General features: G+C 43.0%; 1 protein-coding gene and 1 long non-coding RNA gene across 2 annotated transcripts in view; one reads left to right on the plus strand and one right to left on the minus strand.

Annotated features, from left to right (window-relative positions):
• Window positions 1-1198: 1198 nt before the first annotated feature.
• On the minus strand, window positions 1199-15217 carry LOC118175814. The gene is made up of 2 exons (XR_004755140.1): window positions 12043-15217; window positions 1199-1315 (listed from the first exon to the last, which is right to left on the minus strand). It is a non-coding gene; the product is annotated as an uncharacterized LOC118175814 (long non-coding RNA).
• Window positions 15218-21523: 6306 nt separating this feature from the next.
• LOC118175810 overlaps window positions 21524-26241 on the plus strand; it is a 142290-nt gene continuing 137572 nt past the window's right edge. The window contains exon 1 of the mRNA XM_035342374.1: window positions 21524-22663. The gene's annotated coding sequence lies outside the window, so the exon portion shown is untranslated. The remainder of the gene's footprint in view (window positions 22664-26241) is intronic.

Here is a 26241-nt window from a genome sequence, read left to right on the forward strand (position 1 = left end):
TAGGCCAAAAGCAAGCAAGAGCACTGGGGTGCAGTGTTAATCCCTGCTTGTGGAGTGCCCCACAACCCTTTCACATGTTCCTTGTCTAGTAAGACATCAGTTCTTGCAGAAATTGCTGATTTCCCCTTACTTCTCCCTGTTGCTACTGACATGGATGTGTATCGTGGATGCTCTGTGAGTGTTCCTCTATTCATGATAAATGAGGCAACAAACTCCCACGTTTCCCTGTCACCTGAGTTGCTTTCAGTATAATTTTTGTTCTCATGAGGCTTCAGTAACAAAATATCTTATTAGAGGACCTGAAGAAGTGTCAGTCATTTTTTCTCAGCTTGAAGATGAGGTTACGCAGGCTCTGTTTCACTGTTGCTGCCAATCCTAGCATAACCAAAACCTTAAATTTACAGTTGGAACTATATATATATTCAGTGACGAGTGGTGCAAAACAGTAATTTCTGTATCATACTTTAGAAAAGTGTTGGGGATTCAGTTTGCTTAAATAAACAGATGCGTTTCCCTGGGCAGGAGATGCTCACAGGCTGCAGCAGCAGGCATGGGGCAGGTCTCTGCTCATCACAGAGACTTTCCTGCCCTTGGCAGCCACCACATGGTACCTCCCTGCATCCCATGTTGCTGGTCAAGCTTTAACTGGTTACAGAAGGTGTGCTGGTGGGGCTGTTATCACAATGCTGCAGGGCAGATAAGACAATTTTTGATATCTTCTGGAGAGTTCTGAACATGGTCCCAGGGCACTTGGTATTGCATCCTGGATGAACATCTGCAAAGTGCTCATGTACCAGCTCACTGCTTCATCAGATGATGTATGGTTACATGGGCTATGTAGATATGGAAAATGTAACTTTCACCTAGCAAATTCATCAAATCTATGCTTTGCACCAATTATGATTATTGCTTTTATTTGTGTTTTACATTTATGACTAACAGCTATCTGTTGATAAGTATATAACATTATTTGGAAAGTAGCTCCCAGAAGCACAATACAAAGCTTGCAGAGGATTTGAGAAACCCTGGGTGGGGATAGGAAATCCTCCTGGAGGGGGTGGGCTTGTAAAAGCTCTCTGATCGATGTGTTCAAATGCAGCACTTGTCGCGTCCTACCAGCCAGGGCTGCTGCAGTGCACGTGATGGCTCGAGGACCTGGAGTTCTCAGTAAAACAAGATTATTATTATCATTTTTTTCCACCTTCTCTTTCTGAAGCTATCCAGATTCACAGCCCGAAAAGAGACAGAACACTGAATATTGAAGAGTTCTGATAATAATTCTGTATCTCCTCTTTGAAATGTAGCAGTTTCACACCTGCCAAAAAAATGACACATTGTAGCCATGTTTTGCAAGAAAATGAACCCTTACAATCATATGCTTTGCCCACATCAGCCTTTCTGACAGCTCCCCATGTAAATCTTGAGTGCTTTGGCCAGTTTCAGCTAGAACAAACAAAAGTTTCAGAAATGCAAGGTAAGAAATGTAGTTAAATAAAAAGAGCACTTGAGGAAAACCCCATCAGAGGACCCACTGAGGGAAGGGAGAGTGACCCCAGGATTTGTTAGACTTAGAGGCAGCTACAAAGGAGAAGTTATGGATCGCCCAGCAGTGGCAAAGTCATCAGCAGGAATTTGTCATGGCTCAGGGCACAAAACCTGACCTGGCACTAGGCTGGGGCTTGCTCCTCTTTGCATTCTCTGGTGCATAGCAAGGAGCAGCTGCAGCATAATTGTGTACAAACCCTGTCAGACTGGCCTCACAGGTTCACTGCAAACAGGATTTATGACTTTTGGCAATCTTGGAAATAGTTGTTTACTCTAACATTTAGACTCCAAAACCAAGACGCTTTTTTTCTCCTTAATCTTTTCTCCTTTAGGACTGTATTGCTTCCTCAGAGCTTCCCTCGTGCTGCTCCCAGTGCTTTTCCAGCTCACTAATTGAATTTCTTCCCATGCTATTGCTCAAATCTTCTGTGTCAGCCTGAATCTAAGCTCTAGCAGCTTGAAATCAGAGACGGGCAAGCACGTCCGTGTGATTAAAGGCTTGCTCTAGCACCGGATGGTGTTTGAACAGGTTTGCCCACATGAATTCATACTACTTGTAGGATGTGATTGTGGACAACTTGACAGCATTTGCTGTCTGTGAAGATTTGAGCTGACTTGAGCTCTGTTTTCTCTAGGTGTAGTCCTCAGTTGTTGCCCTGGCTCTTGCGTGAGAGGAAAGAAAAATCACTGACGTGAAACGAATTCTGAAGAAAGAATATTGGGATATCTCAGGTTAATGAAGTTCGCATTCTTCCTGGACTAACTGCTGCAGGATCTTAAGGAAACCACTTCTAGCTGATAATGATCTCCTTGTATGCGTCTTCAGGAGTAACAGAGAAAAAAAACAACAACACTGAGTACATTGATCCCCAGAAAGCTGGGGATGTGGTTCCAGGCAGTGTTGGCTTCTCACTGGCTTTTGGCTTAAACATCCAAGCACAGCCCATTCCCTGCTTTAATTACTTATTGCTGGTATAAAGTACTTCCATGTTTTTGTTTAAAACCTCTTGACCTGTAGTTTCAAGTGATGTTCTTTGGTTCTCGAATTGTAGATGCTGAATAGCTGGGCATGCTGTGATTTGTGGAAAACCACTTATCCCATTGCCTTGAAGTTGTCCTGTCTACATCTTCCACCTGCCAGCTTTCAACTGTGAAAGCTCACAGTCCTTAATGGAAGAAGAGCTGCGTGTTTTTTTTTTTTTAATTATTATTATTTTGCTCAGAAAAAGATGCAAGGTTCAGCCAATACTGGATATCCAACCACCACCCTGTTCTCTGACAGTAAGTTTTGGATCTGGGTGGTTTTAGCTGGCTGTCAGACTACCAAAAAACCTTTTCTCTCATCACTTACACAGCCTCTTCCCTCCAGGTGCTGGGGTGGGCACGAGGGCAGCAGCAGTACAGTGGCTTCCTGGCACTTCTTCCCAGTGCTGTAGAATGGGATTTCCACACCCCATTTCCTTTCCTTGTTGTATTTAGGGAATATTCTGTTTTACAGCAGGCATGCAGGTTTGTGAGATGTGCTGAGGGATTCTCTCTTCTCAGACGCTGCATTTGCATTCTGCAGGAACCATACTATTATTCTCTTCCTACATTTGCAAACCATCTACAAGTTATAAGAAATGTGGATTTTATTCTAAATAGGGTGGAGGTGATTAGCGAGGTTCATACTGGTTCACAAACAAGAAGCCCAACTTGCTCAGCTTTTGCAGCCCAATGAAATTTCTGTGGTATTTAGTGGAAAGATTGGGACGTCAAAATGTTGTCTTGACCTTGTTAAGTGATTGATTTTTTTTTCTTCTAATTTAAGCCTTAATCAAAGAAAAATGAAGAAGCTTCAATTCACTTCTCACCCTCACAACAAATAAGAATGCTAACTGCCAGAAAAATGTTCTAATGACTGTGTTGTGTTGGTCCTCTGAAAAGAGGCAAGTGCTTTAAATGGAATTATGATAATGATGTGATCATTGTCTGGGTTGGCTTAATGAGTTTAGCAGCTGTTACAATATTAAATACTTTGCACTTGAGAAAAATAATTCCTCTTCCATTCTAAAAAAGATCAGAAAAAGCTGTTGTGCTACATGCAGTCCATTTAGCTCCATCCACTGCCAAAAAACTGCTGGTTTGGACGCTGTGGTCCTTGCTGGGTGTGACAGTTTGGATGCTTCAACCCAAACACAAGAATGGGCTCTCGTGTGCTGCATCCTGAACTAACTAATGATTTATAAGAAAATCTGTCATATCATAAAAGGGTGGAAAGGTGATTGGGATGTGTTATGTGTGTATATGCATAAAAATCTGAACTGAGAGTGTCAGAAAAAAGGAGGTTCTCTGTCAGTCATAATTAATAGGGGTATCAGTATGGTTGCAAAGAGGAAAAACAAGGTGAAATATGTAGGGAATGGGTGAGGAAGGCCCATAGGAGACCCCCGTCCCTGGTCTGGGTCTGTTAAGCCATCTTATCACTGGGGAGAGGCAAACAGCAGATGCTGATGAAGACAGCTTGCATGGCTTGGCTGAAGAGCTCTTCTTGACCTGTCCCAGTCCAACTGAGCACCACAGGGACTGCTGAAAATGCCAGGCAAGAGTCAGAAAACGTGCATTGAAGAAAGCCCAATTTCAGTGGAGTTTCTTGTTTGAGAACAAAATAATTCATAACTCAAACTGTGGAAAAACTTTCTTTTTGCCTTGAATACTTTTAAACTGAAATGGAGAGGGCTGTAAGTTTACATGCATCATTGTTAACTCTGAGGCTCAAATGTGTGATATCCTGCAGAATGAGATATCTCCTGTTGTTGTATACTCTGTTTTGAATGAGGGTATTTGGTTAGTGTGCCTGATTGCTTGGGGCAGCTCTTCAGCACTGATTTCACTTTAAAGCACATAATGTAAATGTTGTAGCTGTCAAAGAGCTGTGTCAGGCCTGGGAATGGCATCTGAGGGAATTAAAACTTTTGTACTGGAAATCTGAAATGATTTTCCAGGCTGTTGAAATTTAATTAGTTTTACTGCTTAATAATGATTCTTTGTATCTTTTGTTAATCCTTAACAAAAATGAATTCAAACGTCTGTGAATTCTGATGTGAGTAAATAAGAACTGCGTACAATTTCTGGGTACAGTGTGAAAAGCAATCTCTTTGCCCTCACCATTGGAAACTCGTTCACCACCTCTGAAAGACTGGAATTTAAAGAAAAATTTGAGTCATGCCGAGAGCATTAGAAGATATTGGGAGTATTAAAATGCAGTAATATGCTTCATGGTGTCGTTTGCATGGGAAAGGTAATGAAGTGTTAAGGAGTACTCAAGAGGTTGAAGATACAAAGTACATCACAGTTCAGAGCCCCACAAGTCTGAGTCACAGCATGCCTCTGTCTAGACACACACACCTTCCTTCCATCCACACAAAAAAAGTCAGGTTTCATTGGTACCTGGGTAGAGATCCAGGTATAAATACGGTAACTACACTGCAGGATTTTTGGTACAAAGGATTTACTGATGTGTTCAGGTATTTATTCTTTTCTTAATGCCTATATTTGAAAATATGGTAGGAGACATCAAAAATACATACTTATTTGTTAGACGGAGCAAATGTTCTGCTTTTTTCATTTAGTCAATTAAGATGTTATTTGTAAGTACAAAATGTTTGTTCTAGACAAACTGATATATGAAGTCGAGCTGGGTCTGCATTTTCCAGGAACAAACAGTCCCGTGGAATGCGTACTCACTGCTTGGAGCCGGGAGAAATGTCAAATGCAAGTAGGTTTTGAAAAATCTCTCCAGTTGCTCAGTGTGAATATCAATGATGGAGATTTGGTTTTGCATGATAAACTCATTCAGCTATTAAATTACTGGAAAGAAATCTACCACTTCAATAAAGAAGCCTGAATGAATCATGTGCATTTATAAATACAAAGGATGTCATTTTGATTAGTTTCTGACCCTAAAAAAAAAAGCCACTTCACAATTTTCCTTTTTTTTTTCTTTTTTTAAATATTTTTTTTTTTCGTTTTCTTTTAACATAAATTACACTGCTATCAAAATCCTGATTGTGGACCTCTGAACCTCTGTTTTTTGTTTCGGTATAAAATTTTACATTAACTTTTTGGGGATTGTCTAGCCTATAAAGGTACTTCTTGATGTATATGGCTGAACATAACAGGTCTATACAAGGTGAGTGTGCTTATAGTTGTGTGACAATATCACATGTAGTAACTTTGTTTTCACCTGTATACAGAAGTGTAGTAGCTACACCTTGTGTAGCTTCTGGGATTATTTAAAGGCTTAATGAAAATAGACATATGAAGCTGTATTGTTGGGAGGACATGAGGAAAAAAAAATCAGATGGCTTCTGCAGTTCTGGTCTAAATCTCTGGGCCTACGAGATAAATCCTGTTTTCTTGATGGGTTTGTTCCCAGTGGCTGACAACGGAGTGTTCCTTCCCATGATGGGCGAAAGGCAGTACACCCTGACTCGTTCCTGGCCCCCTCCTGCTTACTCAGGCCAACCACAGATTTCCTTCTTGAGAAGCATGACTTGGATTAAAATTCTCTCACAACTGCAGAAGCATATCCTCAAGCTCAAACCCTCTGATTTTTAGGGTTCTCTAGCCAGGACAAGATTAGAAAATTCCTGGTACCCCAGCTTTTTGAAGTTATTTTTAAATGTGGCTTTTGGAAACTCTCCAGAGGGATGCAGAAAATCAGGGTGTATAAAAAAATCAAGTATTTGTTTCTCAAATGGTCCCACGATTCATCAGGATACCTACTACTTAAAAGACCTCTTCCTCTTCCCATGAACCCTCATCTCTATTTGTTCTGAAAACAGAAAATGATAAGAAAGAGGAAACTCTTCAAAGCTGTGAGGGTAACCTGTCAGAGACTGGAGTCTAAAAGTGTTTTGGGTCTTTGGGAGAGGCGCAGTGTTTGTGTGATGTCCAGCTTTGGCACAGCCCCTGGCTGGTACCCAAACCACAGTTCCTTGAGCACTACTGCAACGCCCATCCATGCTTGTACCTGGCTTTCCTTCCCAGGGCAGCCCTTCTGTGCTCTTGGGTGTAGATGTAGCTTAAAATACCTTTTCTGGAGGAAAATGGCTTCTAAAAATGTGCTTTCAGGCTAGCAGACACAGAGCTAATTCCTGACAGCTTCAACCTGGAGTGGCTCCTGACAAGTTCCCTGGCTTGGGTAGCACAGGAAGCCAAAGCAGCTGAGCACAAGAGCCTCTTGTCTTTTATAATTAATGAAGGCAGAAGCAGTTTTGGCCTTGTTATTTGACATTTATAGAGCATGACACTATGTCATCTGCTGATGATCTTGCCTGGAGGGAATTCAAGGGTGAGGTGTCCTGGCTGATGGAGATGGATTTGGTTTGGTTTTGGATAAACATCAACTAATTTTCCATCACAATGTTGAGCCCTTGGAGATTCTTCCACGCATGATTGATGTAGGTTTGTAAATACAGAGCTGGGCTGGGCTTGGGGATGAGCCGGGCCCTTGGACAAGCAACACAGGAGGTGGTGAGGCAAAGCGGGTCCCCCTTGTGCATCCCTCACCCGCTGATGGCCTAGGCAAAGGCTGCAGGTCTGTGATGTTTTAGTAACATATCTCCAGCTTTGCTCAGCCAGTGTGGCAAATATCCAGGGTGCTGTGGGATGTGGAGAGGAAACTGGCTGGAGAGAGGTCAAAGGCTGAACACTTGCAGAGGTGAATACCCTACAGAAGGACCCCATCAACATTAAAGCTGAGGTGCTCGGCCAGTTATGCCATTATAAACACCCTGATCACGGAGGTCAGTTTTACTATTGTGTGTTTCAAAAGCTGTGAGCTAATTTGAAAGCAAGTAATTGCTGAGTTCAGTCCAACACTAATAAGAAATAGACCTTGTGGGATTGTTTTTTTTTGGGTGCTCTGGGAGCAAGCCCAGGAGATGCTGTGGGTTTCATCAGCCTGAGGTGCTGCACCAGCTCTGCCTGGTGCTTTCTGCTTGTCTGAGTAAATGAGATGGCAAAACCTCGCGGGGTGGAAAACCTCGCAGGATGGTGAGCCAGGCAGGGGACACCACGTGGCTGCAGTGTTGGCCCTGCAGCAGGTGCTGGCTTGCTGTTGTTTTCAGCTCTTAGCTCTATTTTGTTAAATAAAACAGATTTATATTGAAAAGGTGTTGAACACGAATGTGACGTTTTATTTCTTTTTAATTTTGACAAAGTACTCAAGTTGCATGCCAAGTTGGTATGAAATTACACTTTGATTTTAAATAAAATGCAATGGTACTATGTGAAAATCCCAGGAAACCTTGAAGGTATTGAAGGGTTGTGTGTCAATGTGCAGTGCCCCATAACTGGGAAGTTTATGAGGCATTAAAGCAGTGCCTGGAGCCCTCCAGTGCCATATAAACCGTTCTGTTACATAAGCATGTTGTCTTATGGCTGAGCTTGTGGATATAAATTCCCTCCAGGCTGCTAAAGGGACCGTGCAGCAGCCTAGAAGTGCCTGCTATTTATTATTTTATGGGTCTGGGGGCAGTGAGACAGCTTAGCTGTGCTTAACCCTTCCAGCACTTCACAGCCACTCCAGAGCAGAAATCACCACTATACCTTTACTCGAATCATATTTCTAGCCTCAAATTGCTTCAATCCCACTAAGGATTTTTCTAATCGTAAAATCTGCCCCAAAGTTTGTACAATAAGCTAAGGACATCCAGGAGCAATCAGTCTGATTTTGGACCTGACAAACACCCTGGGATGCTGCCAGTGCCTCGGGAGGGAGCTGAGCTGAGGACAGGTGGCATGGCTGTGCCAGTGGGGCCGGCCTGGACCACGGCTTCTGTGGGGTGGCAGCATCCCCTCGGCCTGGCTGCCCACCTGAAAGCAGTGCCTGAGCGGTTCCCACAGCTGGAGCCATTTGTCTGAGCAGCTTTTTGCCTTGAGTGGGCTTCAAGCAGTTTAATCCAAGTGATCGTAAGAAAAAGTGATACTTGATGAAGCTTCCTCTGTGCTTCTAGTACATGTTCAAAAGCAGTCTTGGACAGCTCAGAAATGTCTCAGAGTGTCTCGTATCAAGCCAATTCACGTGTTCTGGCAAACCCCATGGTGGGGATGATGTTGGAGCAGCTGAAGCTCAGCAATGCCCAGGAGATGGGTCGCTTGTTTGCCAGAGCCTCTGCAGTGACACTGGCTGGCAGGCGGCACTGCCATGCCCAAGGGTGCTTTGGGGGATGATTATTTTTGGGTTGGCGTAAGCTCATGACCTCTATGCAGCATTGTGCTTACATTGCAAAATGAAGAGCTTTTAGCACGTGGAGAGTGTTTGGTATATTTGTTTTTAACATCTATACTGCTGCGTTTGTGCACTGAAAAAGGACTGAGGTGGCTTTTGGAGAAGTCAGTGGAATTTCTTTGTACCCAGGGGCGATCTCAGGCCCTCGGACAGCTGTGTGTCCTGCTGAGATGAGGTGGAACCCGCTGCATGGTCCGTCCTCCAGCCGTCTGTCCCACCTGCACCTTCCTTCCTGGTGTGTCACTGTGGGGTCAGCACATGGTTTCCCCACCTGAATTCAGCTGCTGGTGCTTTCTGATGGAATGCTGGAATTTGGGAATGGTGGAATTTGGATTCAAAACATAATCTGTATCCACAAACCCTTCCAGCTTCTTTTCAGACAACTGAAAGCAAACTGTTCTTGGCCAAACCTGAGCCTTTGTAGGGTTTGGCTGAAGTGTGTCTATTTCCAATGGTTTATTTCCAAAAATAACTCAGTTTTTGGCTGGCAGGAAGCAGAAAGATAAGATTTTTTTTTTCCTCCATAGCAATGTCTCTTTTTACAGCTGAAATTATTTATGTGATAAAGATACCTGCTGCATCTAATTTCAATGTTTTGGAGTTGCAGTGTGGATAAATACTTCGACACTTGCCCAGTTTGCTGTCTCAATAGGGATGTCTCTGAGAATTGTATCATTGTCTTGGTATTATTATTGGGCAGGGAAATACAGAGAGGTCTGGTACAAAACTCACTCAGTAATGCTTAAACACTTTCAGTATCAGTGTGATGGAGCAGATAACTTGCATTGAAAATGGGGGGGGGGAACATTTCTTGGACTGGGTTCATCTCATTCTAATACATCTGATGAAGATACATGTATTGCAGTTACTTAAAGCTAGCAGAAGTGAATGCCATGCTCAGTAACAGCAGTGCACATTTTTATTGCTCTTCATCCCCAGTGTTTTGATGTTCCTGGTCACCTGTCAGTTATTTCCCTTCCCCAGCCTTCCCCAGATGGCACAGGGTTGGGTGCAGAACACTGAAGTGGGCGCCAGGAGGTTTGTGCAATTCCTGTCTCTCTTAGAGCTTTGCTGGATTTTGGATAAATTCTTTGATGTACTTCAGCCTTTCTGTTCTAAACAGATGATAATGTTTACCACCACTGTGCAGTGCTTTGATTTCTACAGGTAAGATGCTAGGAATAAATTATTCTTATTCTGCTGTAACATAGTATGCCTTTCTTACATTTCTTCACCCGGCAGCACCTCTTTTGATGATCCTGTTGTTTACTGCTTGTCCTTTAATTAATTAATTAATTTACTTATTCCCCACTCAGTTGCAATGTAAGATCCCAAGGTACAATTTTCAGGAAACAATTTGGGCCTCTGAAAGATGGGGTGGAAAGGAAGAGGATTTCCACCCACGTCCTGTTTGCACAGCTCCATGGGGTGCCTGGGCTCAGCCGGGTCGCTGGTCCAGGTCTGGATAAAAGCTCTGTAGTGCATCAGGGTGGTTCGGGGGAGAAACTGGGAGATTTGGGGGGAGCTTTTCTGCTTCTCATGTTCAAAAAGCAGCTCTTTTTGGGCCATTTTCACCTGGCCAAGGATCAGAACCCTGGTCTACCAACCAGCCAGGTGCTGTTACTGCAAGCTGGATGGAGGCACTTCCCGGGTGTTTATTTATTTATTTACTTTCCCCTAAAGAAACCTCATAGGATGCCTGTACCAGAGCCTTCCCAGCTCAAACCAGCCATTCGTGCTGGGTTAAACAAGGCTTGGACCTGAGCAACGTGTTTAACCTCCTCCCGACCTTTCTCTTCTTTCCAGCAGCCTTGCAGGTGTTAGCAAGTAAATACCGTATGCAGTAATTTTCCCAGTAATATCCCCATGTAGTTGCCATTAATATTAATAGCAGCTATTATTTGCTAAATGGACTTCTTGGTTAACTGTGTATTTATTGTAGGTTGTTTGAATAAAGTCAGAGTGTGATCAGTGCTATGTAGCAGGCTTGAAGGTGGGGGAAAGAGAAGAAATAATTAGTTAGCAGGTAGCCTGTAATTACTTGGATAGCATGGTCCTGCTATGCAATTAGGTGCTCAGCACATGCTATGTAAATAAAGTGACCTGCCTGGCTAATATGTCCGAGACAGTAGGTTAACATGCAGCACATTTCCGCCTGCGAATCTTTGTAAAAAAGCTGATTTCCTTCCTAAGCTTAATTCCCCACTGGTGTAAGTCCTGCACGAGTCTTCCTATGGAAGTTGAGTACAATGGGCAAAAGTCAGACTTCAGGTCACTTTGCTAGCTTTCCTACTTGATTAATCTGGCAGGGATTTATGTTAATGTGGTGGAGATTTGCAAAATTGAGTTCCCGTATTTTGGCAGCTGGAGTCATTCTGAGTTATAATTTAAATGTCTGTTTAATAATCAGAAATGTTTTTTTTGGTCAGTGAATCTGATTAATATTTCATAGGAGGTAGAATCCCATTTCTCTCATGGTTCCTTACACTGGCACACTTTAATTTATTCTTCAGTCATTAGAATGGTAAATGGGAAGGAAGGAGGGGGATTAAGGGTATGATTTTCTAGGTTGTTATTCATCTTAAAGAGATGGAGCTAATTATAAAGCACCTTTAGCACTAAGAAAGGCCCAGTGGCTGTGAGGGGATGTGATTTGCTCTTCAGTGCTGAACTGTGTTCTTTATACTGAGTGTGCATAAATGAGATGTGGCTCCTTCAGCCACAGCCATTGATGGCTCTAAAATTCTGTTCTTAAGTGTATTTGAGCGTTTTGTAGCTCTTATCCAGGGCTAGATGTTACATGGGGCATCCTTGTAGAAGACTCAAGGGTCCTTCACTGCAGGGAGTCCCTGTTCCAGCTCAGTTCCCCTCCAAATTATCATCAACTTTTGATGTGATACTGGAGGATTTGCTTAAATGATGGGTTTCACGAATGGTGATCAGCCGCATGCTCCTTATTTTGAGTACTCTCAAAATAAGACACCAGACTTTTGATAGTCTGGTGTTTTATTTGCTGTTGTCCCAGGTCCTTCAGCTGTAGTCTATGGTGGATGTTCCCAAAAACTCTCTTGATGCAGTGAGGTCAGGCAATGGAGGGATGCAGGCATTGCCAAAGACACCCAGGGGGCTGACGTTATGCTCAGTGGGAGAAGTTCTGAGCATAAGAAATTCAGAGCACTCAAAACCAGATTCTGTTATAAAGTTAGTATCATAAGGTGTACCTGCTGGGAGACAAACTTGATTTCTTGCATTTCCTGTCTTTTGAGTGTTTGACTTGGCAGCTGTAATAATGTTTAATAATAAGGTATATCTTATTGATGTTCTCACTGGAATGATGGAAAATACAGTTATCCTACAATGAAAAGAATAAAACCAACAACCCTGTGTAACATTTAAATGATTTCCTTTTGCAAATAAACAGGATGGAAACCCTTTTCCTTTGTGTTGTATTAATATTCCAGTTCAGAAAGAAGCAAGCAATCTTAAATGGGCAGAACTGCTACTGTTAGAAAGAGTAAAATATATATTTTAAGATTCTGTCAGTGTATGCATGCACTTAAAATTACATGTTATACATTGTAAAATAAATTGAAAGAATAATTCCTGCTTTTTTGCTTCTGCCTAAGGTGCAATCCAGAATTGATATACTGAGAGAAAGAAAGAAAAAAGAAAAGCAAAACTGTTTCCTGAAAAATAATAAGCACAACGCTTTAGGGAAAAGGAGAATTACTATGAGAAACCGATTCTAGGCAATACCTAATGTTGCAATGGCCAAAACATGATACCTAATTACTTCTTGTTTTCTTCAAGTGGAGGAATGCTGCAAATCAGATGTTTTATTCATTGGAAGAATAGTAGAGTGTCTAAATCAAAGACGAAAGGCATCATACCAGTGTGATTTGTATGGCTGGAGAGATGTATAGGAATCCTTCAAACCTCCTGATTAAATGCTGTTTGACAATAGACTCAAATTATTCATCAACTATTTGTTCATGCACAGTAGCATTTTCTTTTGATCCTCTTTGGGTTATCCATCAGGCTCCAGCTTACCAGAACTGAAGTGGAGATAAAATTTCTGTTGTGCCAAGGAAAGAGGAGGACAAAGCTCTCAAGGCAGACTTGCAGGCTGTACCGCATGTGGTTGTTCTGCATCCACCCTTGGCGGTGGGGGAGGATAATGAAACAGAAGTTCTGTGTTATAAATATGCAACTGTACAGCTCATGGTTAGGATTTGTATGGTAGCAGTGTGATTTGCTTTGACTACAAGTGTCTGAATGCGCCTGTTTAATGATTTGGTCTAGAGCTGCCTTTGCTTCCTCTGGTCTGCTTTTTTTTTTTTTTTTTTTATAGCTTGGATGTGGATTGATGGAAAATATTTCCCAGATCACTGCACAAATTGGAAAAAAAGATTGTGGTTTTCTTTCACCTTTCTCTTAAGCCTGGCCTTCCGTGGCCTTTCTGTATAATTTGAGCCCTGTCTTAGAATCCCAAAACTCATGGAAGACATTTGCTGTGTGTATATACATATAAAGGGTATTTACTAACTGTTGGATGCTGTACCATGAGTATAGACTGCAGGGAATCCTCCTGGCCACTGAGTGTCATTGTTAACTCAGGAGAAGTGGGGTGATGAGAAAAATCTCTCAAACTGGGGAGATGAATCTGTGTGGGCAGCTTGGGAAGGCATTGAGTTCGCTGAAATGGTTTGCTGAATGGCAAGGTCGGTCTTTAAAGAAAAACTGCTGCATGTTCCCAAGCACGCTGGGAGCTAGATTCATACAAATTCACAAAATGCGTTACCATGGTCCTGTCACAGGGCAGGATCCTTGGCTGAGATGAGTTTAACGCTCTGAATTTTGGGGATTCCCGTGTTTGGTCACCTAAGGCTGCTCCCTGTTGCCTCTGGTTCTCTCCTACTCAACTGAGGTCCTGGATTGAGTTCCCCCCCAAACTCCCTGGGCCCTCTTCCTTGGGGCTTGTGCCTACTGAAGTCAGCTCTGTTGTGCAGGATGAGAGATGATGCTATTCTGCCCCGTGCTGTTGTGTGCCCATGTAGTGCCCTAGTGCAATGCCCAGTGCTGTGCAGCAGCGAGAGCGTGGGGCTGGTGCCCTCATGTAAGCGCAGGATCATCTTCCAGCTTGCAAAGCCTTGAAATGCAATAGTCTAGAAGAGAGCCATCACCACCAGGAGCAAGATTATTTCCATAGAAGGGAAAATACTTGAAGAAAAGTAGTTCAAACAGTGGTGTGTGCAGCTGTTTTCAAATAGCCAGTGAGTTTTATTACCTGAGTATTGCCACTTCTCTTTATGGCCACGTGTTGTGAGCAGAGTGCAATTTCCTGATATCTAAACTTGTGAATTAATGCTTTTACTGAATGTATTATTCATAGGGCTGGTTGGGAGCCTTGAAATTCCCTTGCTTTACTATGGACTATTTGCTATGCAGGGTAAACTGATCTTCATCAGCAACAGCATCAACACTGGGACTGAGATAAGGACTCTGTTTTCCGGACTTTGGGCTTGAAATGTGCCCTGCATTCGTGTTAATAACACTGACTTCAGTGATGGCAAGAGGAAAGGATGTGGCTGGAAGGCATCAGCCTGGGGTTCAGAGAAGGAAACTATTGCAGGTAGGAAGGAATGTGATGGCTGGGGTTGCCAAGCTAGTGCACTTTAACGCCTCTTCTGAAAACCATCTCACTCTTACCTCGTTGTGCTGCCTCTCATTGAGCAGTTGCTCTGCAGGTTTCTCTTCAACTGGGAAAAGAAGGGTCCTTTCCCTGCAGGATGGCAAATCTATCTTAAAACTCCTATATTATTGGAAATTAGATACTGGTGTTTTACTGACTGAGCAGGAGAGGAAGGCCTCTTCAGCTGCATTAACTTCAGTAGGGTTAACAGCAACATTGCTATTGCCTAGTAGTTATGTTGCCATGAAAACACCACCTTTCTGGCCTCAAAACCTCCTTAAACCAGGCAAGGGCTTTGCAAATCCCATCTGGGCGGAGTGGCTGGAGCGGGACAGCCAGGAGGAATTCCACAGTCTGCCCGTGTCTAGCTGGCTCGGTGAGGGCGGAGAGGAGCGGGGTGGAGGGAGAGGCTGGTGCTGTGCCAGAAACCACCTCCTTCCCCTGCCGTAGCCCCATAGCTGTGGTTTAGCTCCTCACAATCCCAAAGTCGAGGTGGCTCTCTCACGATCGTGCTAAATCACTTTTCTTCTGGCGGGGATTGGGTCAGGCGGTGGAAGAGCTTTCTGCATGGTGTTTAAGGCCATCAGTTTAACTCGCATGTTGTGGGGTTTCTGTGATTTCTGGGGGCCTCTTTGTACAGAGCCCTAAGTACCCTCAAGTGTAGAGGAGCAGCTGAGAAGCTGTTCTGCCCAAATGGCTTTGCTGTAAATTATGATTAAAAAAAAAAAAAAAAAAAAAAAAAAAAAAAAGTTTTTTAACCAAAGCTAACCTGTTTTTTTTTTTTTTTCCCCCCCCCCCTCCCCCCCAAATCACTTTTCCTTAGTGGATGAAGCTGTAGTTCAACTCTGCTTTAATCTGCGACCAGCTCAGAGCCCTCTGGGAATACAGGCACATTTTTGCTCCTCTCTCTCAATGTTTCCTGCCCACTTGATTCAGAACCACTTATCTCAAATGTCTCTTGCACAGCTTTAGTTAAAGCAGGCTGTAGAGAGACCTTATCTATTCTGGGCAAGAGGTAGCACAAGCCTAGCATTACACCAGCATGTCCCTGCAGCTGCTGGGGGAAGCACGGAATGGGGACTAAGTGGAATGGGCATTAGGACAGGAGAGAAAGATAATGTTGAAAAAATATAGAAGCACTGTTTCCTCTCTCCTGGCAATACTTTTTTTTTTTTTTTTTAATCTTTCCTGTTTAGCCAATTAAAGTCCTTAATTGCCACCCTGTCCCTATTGACTCTAGCAATTGGCACCATGCTGCTCGTGTCTGCTGCCCTGTGAGCTGACCGCTTGCACTTGGAGAAAAAAGATCAAATAGAGCTGTTTGGAAAGAGTAAATGTAAATGACATAAGATTACAACATCTGAACCCAAATCAGCATCACTTCCATATTTGGACATCTTGTTTCCTATCAGAATAATTCTAAAATGTGTCTGAATGTCCATCTTACCTAGAAGCTTCTGTTCTTCAACAAAAGCCACTTACCCTGCAGCAGCTGCACAGTGCTGGGCTTTCAAGGAAAAGCGTCCTTTGGTGCTTGGTGTTTGCCCTGATTCTTGGGGGTGGTGATGGAGGATGGTGTTTTATGAAGAATTTACTTTAAAAATCTTCCCTGTTGCTTTGGTCTAACACATCTGCCAGATGCAGTGACGGCTCTTTAATAAGAACGATCCTCTCTGTGAAATGTTGCCTTTGGACAGGCACTTTATTAAGAAGGACATGAGCAGGGGAGCGATTTCACGCTCACAGACCTCAGCTAGGTGATGCGTGATTGAACCCTTCCTCAGGCTGTCGGCTCCCAAACCGCAGTGATATAACGCGGGTGTTTCTGGCAGACTGGCCGCAGCAGGAACTCTCCTGCTTTTAATTTTGCAATGGCTTCAGCATCCCCCCAGTTTCTGAATGCTGCTTTGCTTCTCATTCAATTTGTTTCCTGATTGATGGTTAGCACGGAGCTTTTTAAATAGGCTGTTTCAATATGCAAAGTTGCAAAATGTCACCGTTCACCTGATGTGCAGCAGTTGTGCCAGTTCATGACTTTGAAATGGATGGCTGGTTCCTTAGTGAAATTCTTCTTGAATTAGAGAAGCTTGGAAAGAAGGGAGCATAACGTGCATTAGGGCAAGGAGACCTTATCTACTGGTATCTGTCATTAATCTTCAGCTTTTCTCATTCTCTTCCCAACTGTTCCAATATTATCGTGCCTTCTCCTGGGGACAACACGTGCTCTGCTCCATTACTCAGTGCCCCAGGAGGGGTCAGGGAGGGCTTCCATGGGATCTGCCATCCTTCACCAGATGTGAGTACGGGCAGGATCAGCCTCAAATCCGAGACAGCAAGCATCAGGGATTGTTTTTGCAGCTGCTGAAATCAGCTGTGCTTGGATTGAGGAAAGGTGTCTGCTGACCTGCTGTAAAAGGCAGGTCACCTCCCCGTGCCTCCCAGAGCTGCGGCGGTTTGTAAGGCCAGCTCAATGCATTGTCACAGACGGACAGGATTGTAAAGGTTAGACAAAAGCTGCTGCTCAGCTGCTGCTTCTCCTAAATCAAAGTGCCTCAGCTGTTGACATCTTGGAGAATCTGTTAGGGGTTTTAAAATAATAAAAGGGCATTAATAATATTGAAGTTGCCGTATTTAAATTAAATGAGTCACTCTATAGCAGCCCCCACTTTAGGCTGATGTATAATACTTTGATATGATTACACTAGTCAATTAACTTCAAGGCAGGGCTTGATGCATCTTGTCATTTTTATTTGGACTCAATTTTATCCTGATTATAAGAACAAAAAACCAAACCCAAACAAACAAAAAACCCTCCAAAACCAACCAACCAACCAAAAACGAAAACAAACCAAGAAGGTAAATACATTCCCCCAATGCAATGAAATACAGCACAGCTTTGGGCTTGGCACTTTGCTCCTTTATGAAATAGTGTTTGGGTGACCTTTGTGTTCATGAGGCTGAAGGGGCAGTGACTAAAACCTGGCAAGGCGAGGATCTCCTCTGCCAGCTTTTTCCATAGCACTGCTGCCAGAGACCTGAGGAGAAGCTGCTTTTTGCAGACTGCTCTCCTTGGATGGTGCTGAGGGTTATTCGTAGTCTGCGAGCGACCACCTGAGCTGTGAGGCATTCCCTTGGACTGAAACTCCTGATTTTCCTCTGCTTGTTTCTGAAAGCCTTGGGTTTAACTCTTCCAGCATGAAGGTTTACGTGGCGGTGGGTTATATTTGCATTTTTTTTCATCTTTTGCTAGGCTTTTTATGATCAAAAAATACAATTTGTATGCACGGCTACAAAGGCTACAGGATGCTGTGTGACCAAAGAGAGCGCTTGCAGAACATGTCGTGGCACAGGCTGTGCCCTGGGCGATGCTTTTGGGAGGTTTGTTGGCATTGCCCCTTGCTGGGAAGCAGACAAGGGTAGTGGCATACAGCCACTTTTTTTTCTTTTCCACACCAATATTTCTGAAAACCCATTTCAGTCTCAAAAAATACATCTTTAAAAGTAATTATATGTTTCCCAACTCTGTAGTATTCAGCATCAAAAGCAGTATGCTTTTTTTTTTTTTTTTTTTTTTTTTTTTCCCCAAAAGATACCCCAGGGGGAAAAGGGGTGTTTTTTTTTTTTTTTTTTTTTTTTTTTTCCGTTTTATATTTGGGGTGCAAAGTGGTGAAGTGCCTTAGCCACAGCCCAAACTGAAGTCACCACTGCAAGTGCCAAAACCGTATTTGCATCCCTGGATGCACCCGTCCCCTCGCAGCACCTGACATCTGCAGAGACCACGTGTGCTCGCTCTCTCTTCTTGTGTTTATTTGTGCACACACATCTGGCCATGGCTCTGTTGTTATTTCACAGCCTGGTGCTGTTTGGGGTTCCCAACAAGTCTTGGGGACAGCCCCAGGCAGCCGGAGCTACAGCAGCAGGTGCTAATTTGGAGTCAGGGATTGGTCCCTCATCCTCTTGTATTTAGCAGTGCTGGTCTGAAGATTTTTAACCTGCTGGAGCCTTTGTGATGTTGTCCATCAGCCTCATACCAATGCACTAAGCCCTGGATGTGGGCTGCGATGCACCCAAAATAAATACATGATGCAAGTGGAGAGAGTGAATGGTAGTTTGTGTGGGGACGGCTGCCTGCCATGAAACGCATAGGCATGTCAGGTCTGTCGGCTGCTTTCTTGTCTCATTTTGAAAGCAGGTGAAGCAGTGAGGAAAATGAAACGTCTGGACTTTTTATAGGAAAAACTAAATATAAATAATTCTGCTTGCTAGCAGTTCCCGCCCCCAGCATCTTCCCACTTGTTTATATTCTGTCTGCATGCCGAAGGGTTTATATTTTGCAAGATAAAAGCAACTTTAATTCTAACGTAGTGCTTAAGTACTTTTTGTTTTGACTCAGCGAGATCCTCTATTGTTGGTAAAACTTCGTTTCTGTGCCGTGCTCCCAGGCAGCTGTTGGAATGGCGTGGGCTGGGGCCGCCAGCACGCCAGGGAGTGTCACCCTGCTCCCAGCCCTTGCCCCAGCCTGGTGGAGGAGCTGCAGCCTCCTTCTCTCATTCCTGGGGAGAGGAGTTCTTCGCCCCCCTTCCCATCTACATTTGCATGCTGCAGAGCTCTCAGTCCCCAGTTATTATTATATTATTTTGCTCTGGAGCAGTAGCATTTCTTTCATGAATAAAAATGAGAACAAAGTTGATTTTTATTTTATTTTATTTTATTTAAATTGGCTGACTCTTTCTCCTTTCCACTGAAAGGGCTTTCACCAGCAGGCTTTTCAGCTGCATTGCTGTCCTTTAATCTCCCCATTGCCCCTGATCACCTGGGAGGCTTTTGGTTAAATCAGACCCGTTCTCTGGGCAAGGCTCTGTTCCTGAACTCCAGAGGAGCATAAAATTCTGCCAGGGTTGAACTTAGCAGGAGAGCTTCACATTCCAGCATGTTGCAGTAGTGCTGGCACCTTTATGCCCAAGTAATTCAATAATCTGAAAGCACAAATTCTTCTAACCAGTCCCCTTCCTTCGGCCTTCCCAGATGCAGAACAACGAAGCCCATGGTGAGCATTGTGGCAGTTGCCGCATGGTCAGAAACTGTCAAGGTGTAATTGAAAACAGGCTTGCAGGGTTGTGGGAAGGCATTCATCCTGTTGCCTTAATCCATCCTCTAGGAATCGAGTCATTGACAGATGTAGTGACACGTGCACATACATGATAGCACACATGGGCACATGAAGGTGCTGAGTCTGAAGGAGGGACGGCACAAGTGGGTGTAGGGCATGCATGGGGCCAGGTCTGAGACTTGTGGTGGGGCAGGGACCTCCCCCTGCTTCTCCTTCCTGTCAGAGAGGAATTAAATCCATGTCAGCGAGGATGTCAGCTAGGATTGCTTTGCAACACAAATTGAGGGCAAAGCTATTAGCATCCCACGCTTTGCTGCTAGGTCTTATCTCTGAATTACAGGTCAATGAACGTGTTTATTTGCTAAGTTTTCTGCTTACAATGACAAACTACTGATGGTTTCTACTTATAATAGCTCCAAGGTCAGAGCTGACCATTAGACGCTGAGAGCAGCACCACTTTTTGCTCTGGAGGGTGTATGAAGTGCATTCCTTGTGTTCATTGCCATGGTGCTGCTTGCTGAGAAGTTCATTACGGTTCTTGGAAAAATGCGTCCTGTCCCCACGCAGGACTCGCAGGCTGTCGGGGCACGAATAGCTCTGGGCCTCCAATTTGCTTAGAATATAGTTATCAAAGCATACAACAATAACTGCAACTGGAAACAGGAAGGTTTTTAACAACTGGTTGAAGAGAATAATTAGTCTGAGTTTGGGGACAATAAAGGATGAAAATTTGAATTGGAGAAAACGACGAGCCAGCCTTTCGTTTCCCGTAAATTGGCTTAGAAGTTAGAGAAGTCATTCTCCCCTGAGAATTTGCCTTACTGTACTTCACTTCTGATTTTTTTTTTTTTTTTTTTTAAAGTACAGTCCTCTCCCAAGGTCTACACATCCGTGAGAGGTAGTTTAATTTATTAGTTTGAATTCCAAGCCTGGAGTCTGTCCGTGCAGGACTTCAGATGCTGAGGCCTCCAAGCCTTCTTTGAATAATGAACCAAAAGAAAAAGCAGCTCTGATAGTTTAAATTGGCTTCATTTTTTTTTTTTTTTTTTCCTTCTTCTTCTTGTTACTGCCTCTGATCTTAAGGATCTAAACTCCTGTAAGGGGATAGCGTGATTTTATTACTTGGAACAGCGTACAGGTATAAAAAACTTATGAGTCTCAAAAGGTACACCTTCTTATGAAGTGTCTTCATGTGTTAAAAAAGGCAAACAAACACAAAACAAACAAACCTTGCTAAATTCTGCTAATGAACTACCATTCTGCAAGTAGTCAGAATGGAAAAGGACAGCCAGGTGCCCTACCGCACTGTTTTACGAGGCAGCTTGAGAAGGGCTGAGGGAAGAACCAGGAGCAGCCGCTGTGAATCTCAGCGTAGTCTCAAGATGATAGCCTACTGTGGATCTCCACCTCCACACAGAAGTGGATCCAGATGCAGCTTTTGGGCACAGACCAGGCAAAACTGTGCCCAGTAACAGAAATAAGAGCAGGTTAACAGGGGGCTGTGGCGTGAGTCTGAGTTACGGGCTGGTGCTGGGGAGGAATGACAAATGCAAGTTTGGGAGTGATGCCTATCAGTGGGATACAGGAACAGAAAGGGAGAGGTTAAAAGCTCCAAGTGACCCCACAAGCCCTTAAGCTAAGAATAACATGCAAAGAGTAAAATGAGATGAATAAATTCAAAAGAATCACTGAAGCCCTATCCTTCAGTTCAGATATCAGGAATAGGCAAAAGTTTATTTTTGTGCACAGAAAAAGTGGAGATGTAGCAGAGCAGAAGAACTTGTTAGAGGGTGCCTTGCTTAGTTAGAGAGATGTTTTTTTGTAAAGTAGGAAATGGCTCTAAATACACTCATCTACCAAAACTGAGAAACACGTTACCCTTAAGTTTAAATCTTTAGGTTTATCCCTTCTCTCAGGTATACCAGGAAAAATTCTAAATGCAGAGAAGTATATTTAGAGTTTTTTTTTATAAAATGGGGAAACTGAGGTATGGAACTGCTTGACTGAAAGTCCTGGGTGCTGCAGGACACAAGGTGTGTGCAGCTCCTCTGCTCACCTGCAAACAGATTACCTCTTGGTTTTACCTAGCTGGTCCTCTTCTGGAGGCAAACACCAGTGTAAACCGTTTCTTTTCCTCTCCCCTCCTCCTGTGCTGAAGTAATCATGTTCCCAAAGGAATATCCATTAATTTATGGCCCCAAGTTCCTGTGCCAATTCTTTTATGGGAAGCAGTTAATGACCTTAATCTCTGTGAATCACACAGTTGGTCAGAAAGACCCTTCTAAGAGGTGTTTGAGGAACACGTAAATGTTTCTTGAATAATTTTTATTTTTATTTTTTTACTTCCCCCTCCCCTCCTGGCCTCTGTAAAAAGCACAGCCTGCATCTATGTAACTAATCAGATTTTCTTGCTGATTTGACCCTAAACAATTACTGCATTTTTGGCTTCCTAATAGCTGGGCTGTTAAGAACAGAAGAGGCTCTATTAGGAGACAGAGACGCAACTGGGAGCATCACAGGTGATGCCAACTAATGTTCTCTCTAGAGTGCACCAGGAGTTCAACCCTATATGCCTAATTAATCACATTGTGAAACACCTGCAGTGCTGGATTGGTGTTAATCAGACCAGGTTGGGGACCAGCACGCTGCCCTGGGCAGCACATGCTGCTGAGGGGAAGCATCTCTCAGCTGAGAGGTGGGTGCTCATCCATTTATTAGAAGCAGCTTTAGGCCTTTGCCCTCCCTGTTTCCTAGTGCAGATTAACTAAGAGACAAAAGGTTGCTTCTGACAGCTTTCTGGGCTGCTGCTGTGACCAAAAAAAGTCTCAGTGACGGTGTTTTGTTTCTCCAGAATAAATGATGCGCTGCTTTCTCTTCTTGTAACGACACAACAAAGTGCTGCCAGGAGCCTGGTGTGTCTGAGGAGCCCTGCAATAATGAACAGGAAAATGAAGCCTAGTTTTTGCGAACAATCTTGTGTGTTAAACAGCCACAACAGCAAGATGTTGAGACCATTAGGATGAATGCACATTGCTCATCGGTAAGAGGATCTGAAATAATAATACAGAATTGTTATTTTTATTATGTTTAGATACTGATCAGCAAGCAAAAGCCCCCACGTAGATCCTGTAAAAAGGTTTCAGGATGAAGCATGTCTGAATCCCTAACTCAGCTGGTTTTAAGGAGGGAGAATGAAAAAGAGAAGCTCAGCTTGCTTCCTGCTGCTGCGGCTTGCCCCAGGTGTGTGTTTCCCCCATGCATCTCTCATCCCTTTGCTGGTTCTCCAGATGCTATTGAAATCTCTACCCAGGTGTTGTTCCTCCTCTTGGGACCATGGTTCTCCTTAGTTTTGGTCATGTAGCAAGAAAGCATGGTATGAAGAACTGAGCAAAGGGGATTTGAGGCTGTTCATGGGGTGTCTGCCTTTGGTCCATAGCAGCCCAAGTCTGCCAGCATCAAAAGTATGCTTTGAGTTCCAATTTTTTTCTGTATTCTGCAGGGAGAACTGTGAATCTGTGGAACTTGTCTGATATTTCTGGTGGGATTTTTACTTATAGCATGATGTTGATTAAGTCACTCTGTGATTTAGTTAATTTACTGATTTTATTTAATTAGTACAGTACTCTGTCCTCTGCCACCAGATATTAAAATAAGAATGATGGGAGCTATCTAAGCATATTAGAAAGGAGGTCTGGGAAGAATGGGGACTTGATATGATACTATTACTGTTGGTGTTTTTTTATCATCTGGTATGTGAAATGCTTTGAATCTGGGGATTTCATGAATGGAATAAGTCATTAATCCTAGAAAAGCTTGCAAATTTCTACCAGGTTGGTTAATACTGGAATTTCTGACATTATAGACATTCCTTCTTGTGCCTTGGTGTTTAATCTGTGATGGAGCTTTGTTCAGAGCCTCTTTTTTTTTTTTTTTTATTTTTTTTTTTTTTTTTTTTTTCCCCATATGTTGTAGCACTTTCCTAAAACATTTGCTCTTAAATTAGCATCAGGGTGTGGTTTTTAGTTTTAGTTTTTGTTTTATTGCCTATCTGGGGTAATGCTTTATTGCACAGCTTTCTTCTACATATTTAATTACAAAAAAAAATACAAAAAACACTTAAACCATTTCCACCTGAGACTCATCACTGCAAAATTAATCTTTTTTTTTTTTTTCTTTCTTTCCCTAGAATCAAGTTTATTCCCTTAAAGATGGGGATGTGTAGAGATGTATTGAGTCCCAGTGACACCCATGCATTAAGTATGACATCAGGGGGGCTTTTCCACAGTGCAGGTGGTTCTGACCTTTATTTCAGAGATGATCTAGCACCACAAAGCAGAGGGCCCAATGGGCTCTGCTTGTGTACTGAAAGACTTCAGTTGACTTGAATGTGGGGAGTTGCCTCTGGAGGTGCTCTGGAAAGAAAAGCCGCTGGGACTGGAGAACAAATGGGGATTTCTTGTAGTTCCTTGCCTTATTGGTTTCCTGTTGTCAAATATTTTGATTTCCTTTATTCTTCTAAAGGCTTGATTCTAGCTTTACTGAAGCTGTGGGTAAGGTGTGTTATCTAATCAGGCTAAAGCTTGTGTTCCCAGAAGAAGCATCTAATCCATTAAGCCTCTCTGTCATCGAAACACTTCACTTCCCTTTTCAAACCTCCTTCTTAGCTCTGCCAGGTATTTTTGTTTTCCTGTCAGCTTAGGTCTTCAGTCTCTTTTTCTTCTCTTTTCTGCATCTCCTTCAATTTATCTCTGCACTTTTTTTTTTTTTTTTTTTTTTTAATCTTCAAACATTAACTTAATCTACAGGGCCTGGAGACTCCCTCCTGGGAGAACAAGCAGCAAGTATTTGAAGTGTTGCATTGTTTGTTATTGAATTGAGGTTGAATTGTCTGCTAATTAGAGAGTAGGATTAGTATATGGCTACTGGGGAATAACCATAAAGGTGGTGTTCCTGTCCTCTTCCCCTTTGTTTTGTAGCTCTTTATATTACCAGCTGTTTCAATTGCCATATGTCTCTCCCTCTTGGATCCTGAGATGTGCAGTTCTCTGTGCTCCCTGTCAAGGCTGGAGGACCTCTGTTGGCTGATCAAAGTATTTTTGTAATAAATAAAAGGTATTTAAATATAATCGTACTGTGGTTACGTGACTTATACTGAAGTGTATCTCCTCTGGCCGGAATGCATATGATTTTTGTGTGCCACTGGGATGGCTGCTTCAGCTGATCAGTGCTCCATGATAAAATGTTAGTGGGAAAAATAAGGGGAAAACATCACATGGGAAAGGAAATAGGCATGAGGTGTTGAAGAAAGGTTGCTCTGACTTTAGGTGTGTGTATTAAAATAAATCATGACTCCAGCTGCATCAGCACAGGGCTGGGCTTATGTTTGAAGTGATGTCTGATGGATGGGACTGTTGATGTATTAAAGATGCTGGTAGCAATTTATTTGTTTTATGGAAGTAGCTCTTTTCCCTGTTAAGGACTGGTGCCAGCAGCTGCCTGTGGTTACCTCTCAAAACTTGTATCAAGGAGGAGGGAAAGTGAAGAGGAAGACTGATTTGAAAAGGAAGTTCTTTGGCTTTATTGATAGAGAAGCAAGTGTCATTTGAATGTACTGATCCACTGCTCAGCCTACGAATTTCCAGAGGAAATGTTTTCTTTGTGTAGATATGCACATATACACACAACCAAATGCCCAAATGGGCATGTGTATATATAATTTCTGCTCTTATGTTCCTGGAACACCCTAAAATACCCTAAATGTACATGAGTAGCTCCAGCAAACAAATATAAGATGTAAGGGTTCATGATTATGCTAGGCAATAAGCAGCAATTTCCCAAATTGAGGGTCCCTCAGTCATTATAAATGCTTCTCTTGCACCTGCTTTCCCCTGATAAGGGACAGGAGTAATAAATTCATCTGAAGATTGCTTTTCCCTGGCCAGGTAGTCATGTGGATGAAAGACTGCAGGCTTTGATTTGTAATATCACCTGTTGGGACACTTATACTGAGTAGCAGTAAGGAAGTGGAAAGGAAAATTGGAATGAAGACACACAAAAAGGCAAAGCAACCCAAATGTTCTGCAGGAACAGCCAGATGAATTACAGGAACATACCCCTCTTCTGGAGAGTAAGCTTCAAAGCTATGCAGCTCTGGCCAAGAGGGAATCCAAACCCACATGCTGTGTTCCCCTTGCTGATGTGAAGCCCAGGTGGTGTGCAACCATCAGCACATGCTGCTTCCGAACTTCTTGAGAAGAAGATTTAATTTTTTCTGGGTAGGGTCTGGATTATGCCCACCCTGCTCTGCAACGTTTCCCCTAACTCGTGGTCTCTCCCAGCAGTCCATCCTCCTTTTTCTATCTTGTTCCATAGAAATGGCAATAAAAAGGGTGGGTTAATGCTGTGTGCTTTCCTAATATAGTTTTTCTTAACATCTTTCTATACTGAAAGCCTATAATAATGAGTGGAAAGTTATTGATGACTACAGTAGGGTAATTAATCTGGCCAAACCTTAAAGGATTTTTTTACTTGGGAATAAGCTGCTGCTACAGTCCCACTTTCTTTGCATTTTATCAATTTGTCAGTTTTTCTATCTGTTGTCTACATTGTGCTTTTGGT

The sequence above is a fragment of the Oxyura jamaicensis genome, chromosome 18 (assembly GCF_011077185.1).
Source record: "Oxyura jamaicensis isolate SHBP4307 breed ruddy duck chromosome 18, BPBGC_Ojam_1.0, whole genome shotgun sequence".
Taxonomy (NCBI): Eukaryota; Metazoa; Chordata; class Aves; order Anseriformes; family Anatidae; genus Oxyura; species Oxyura jamaicensis.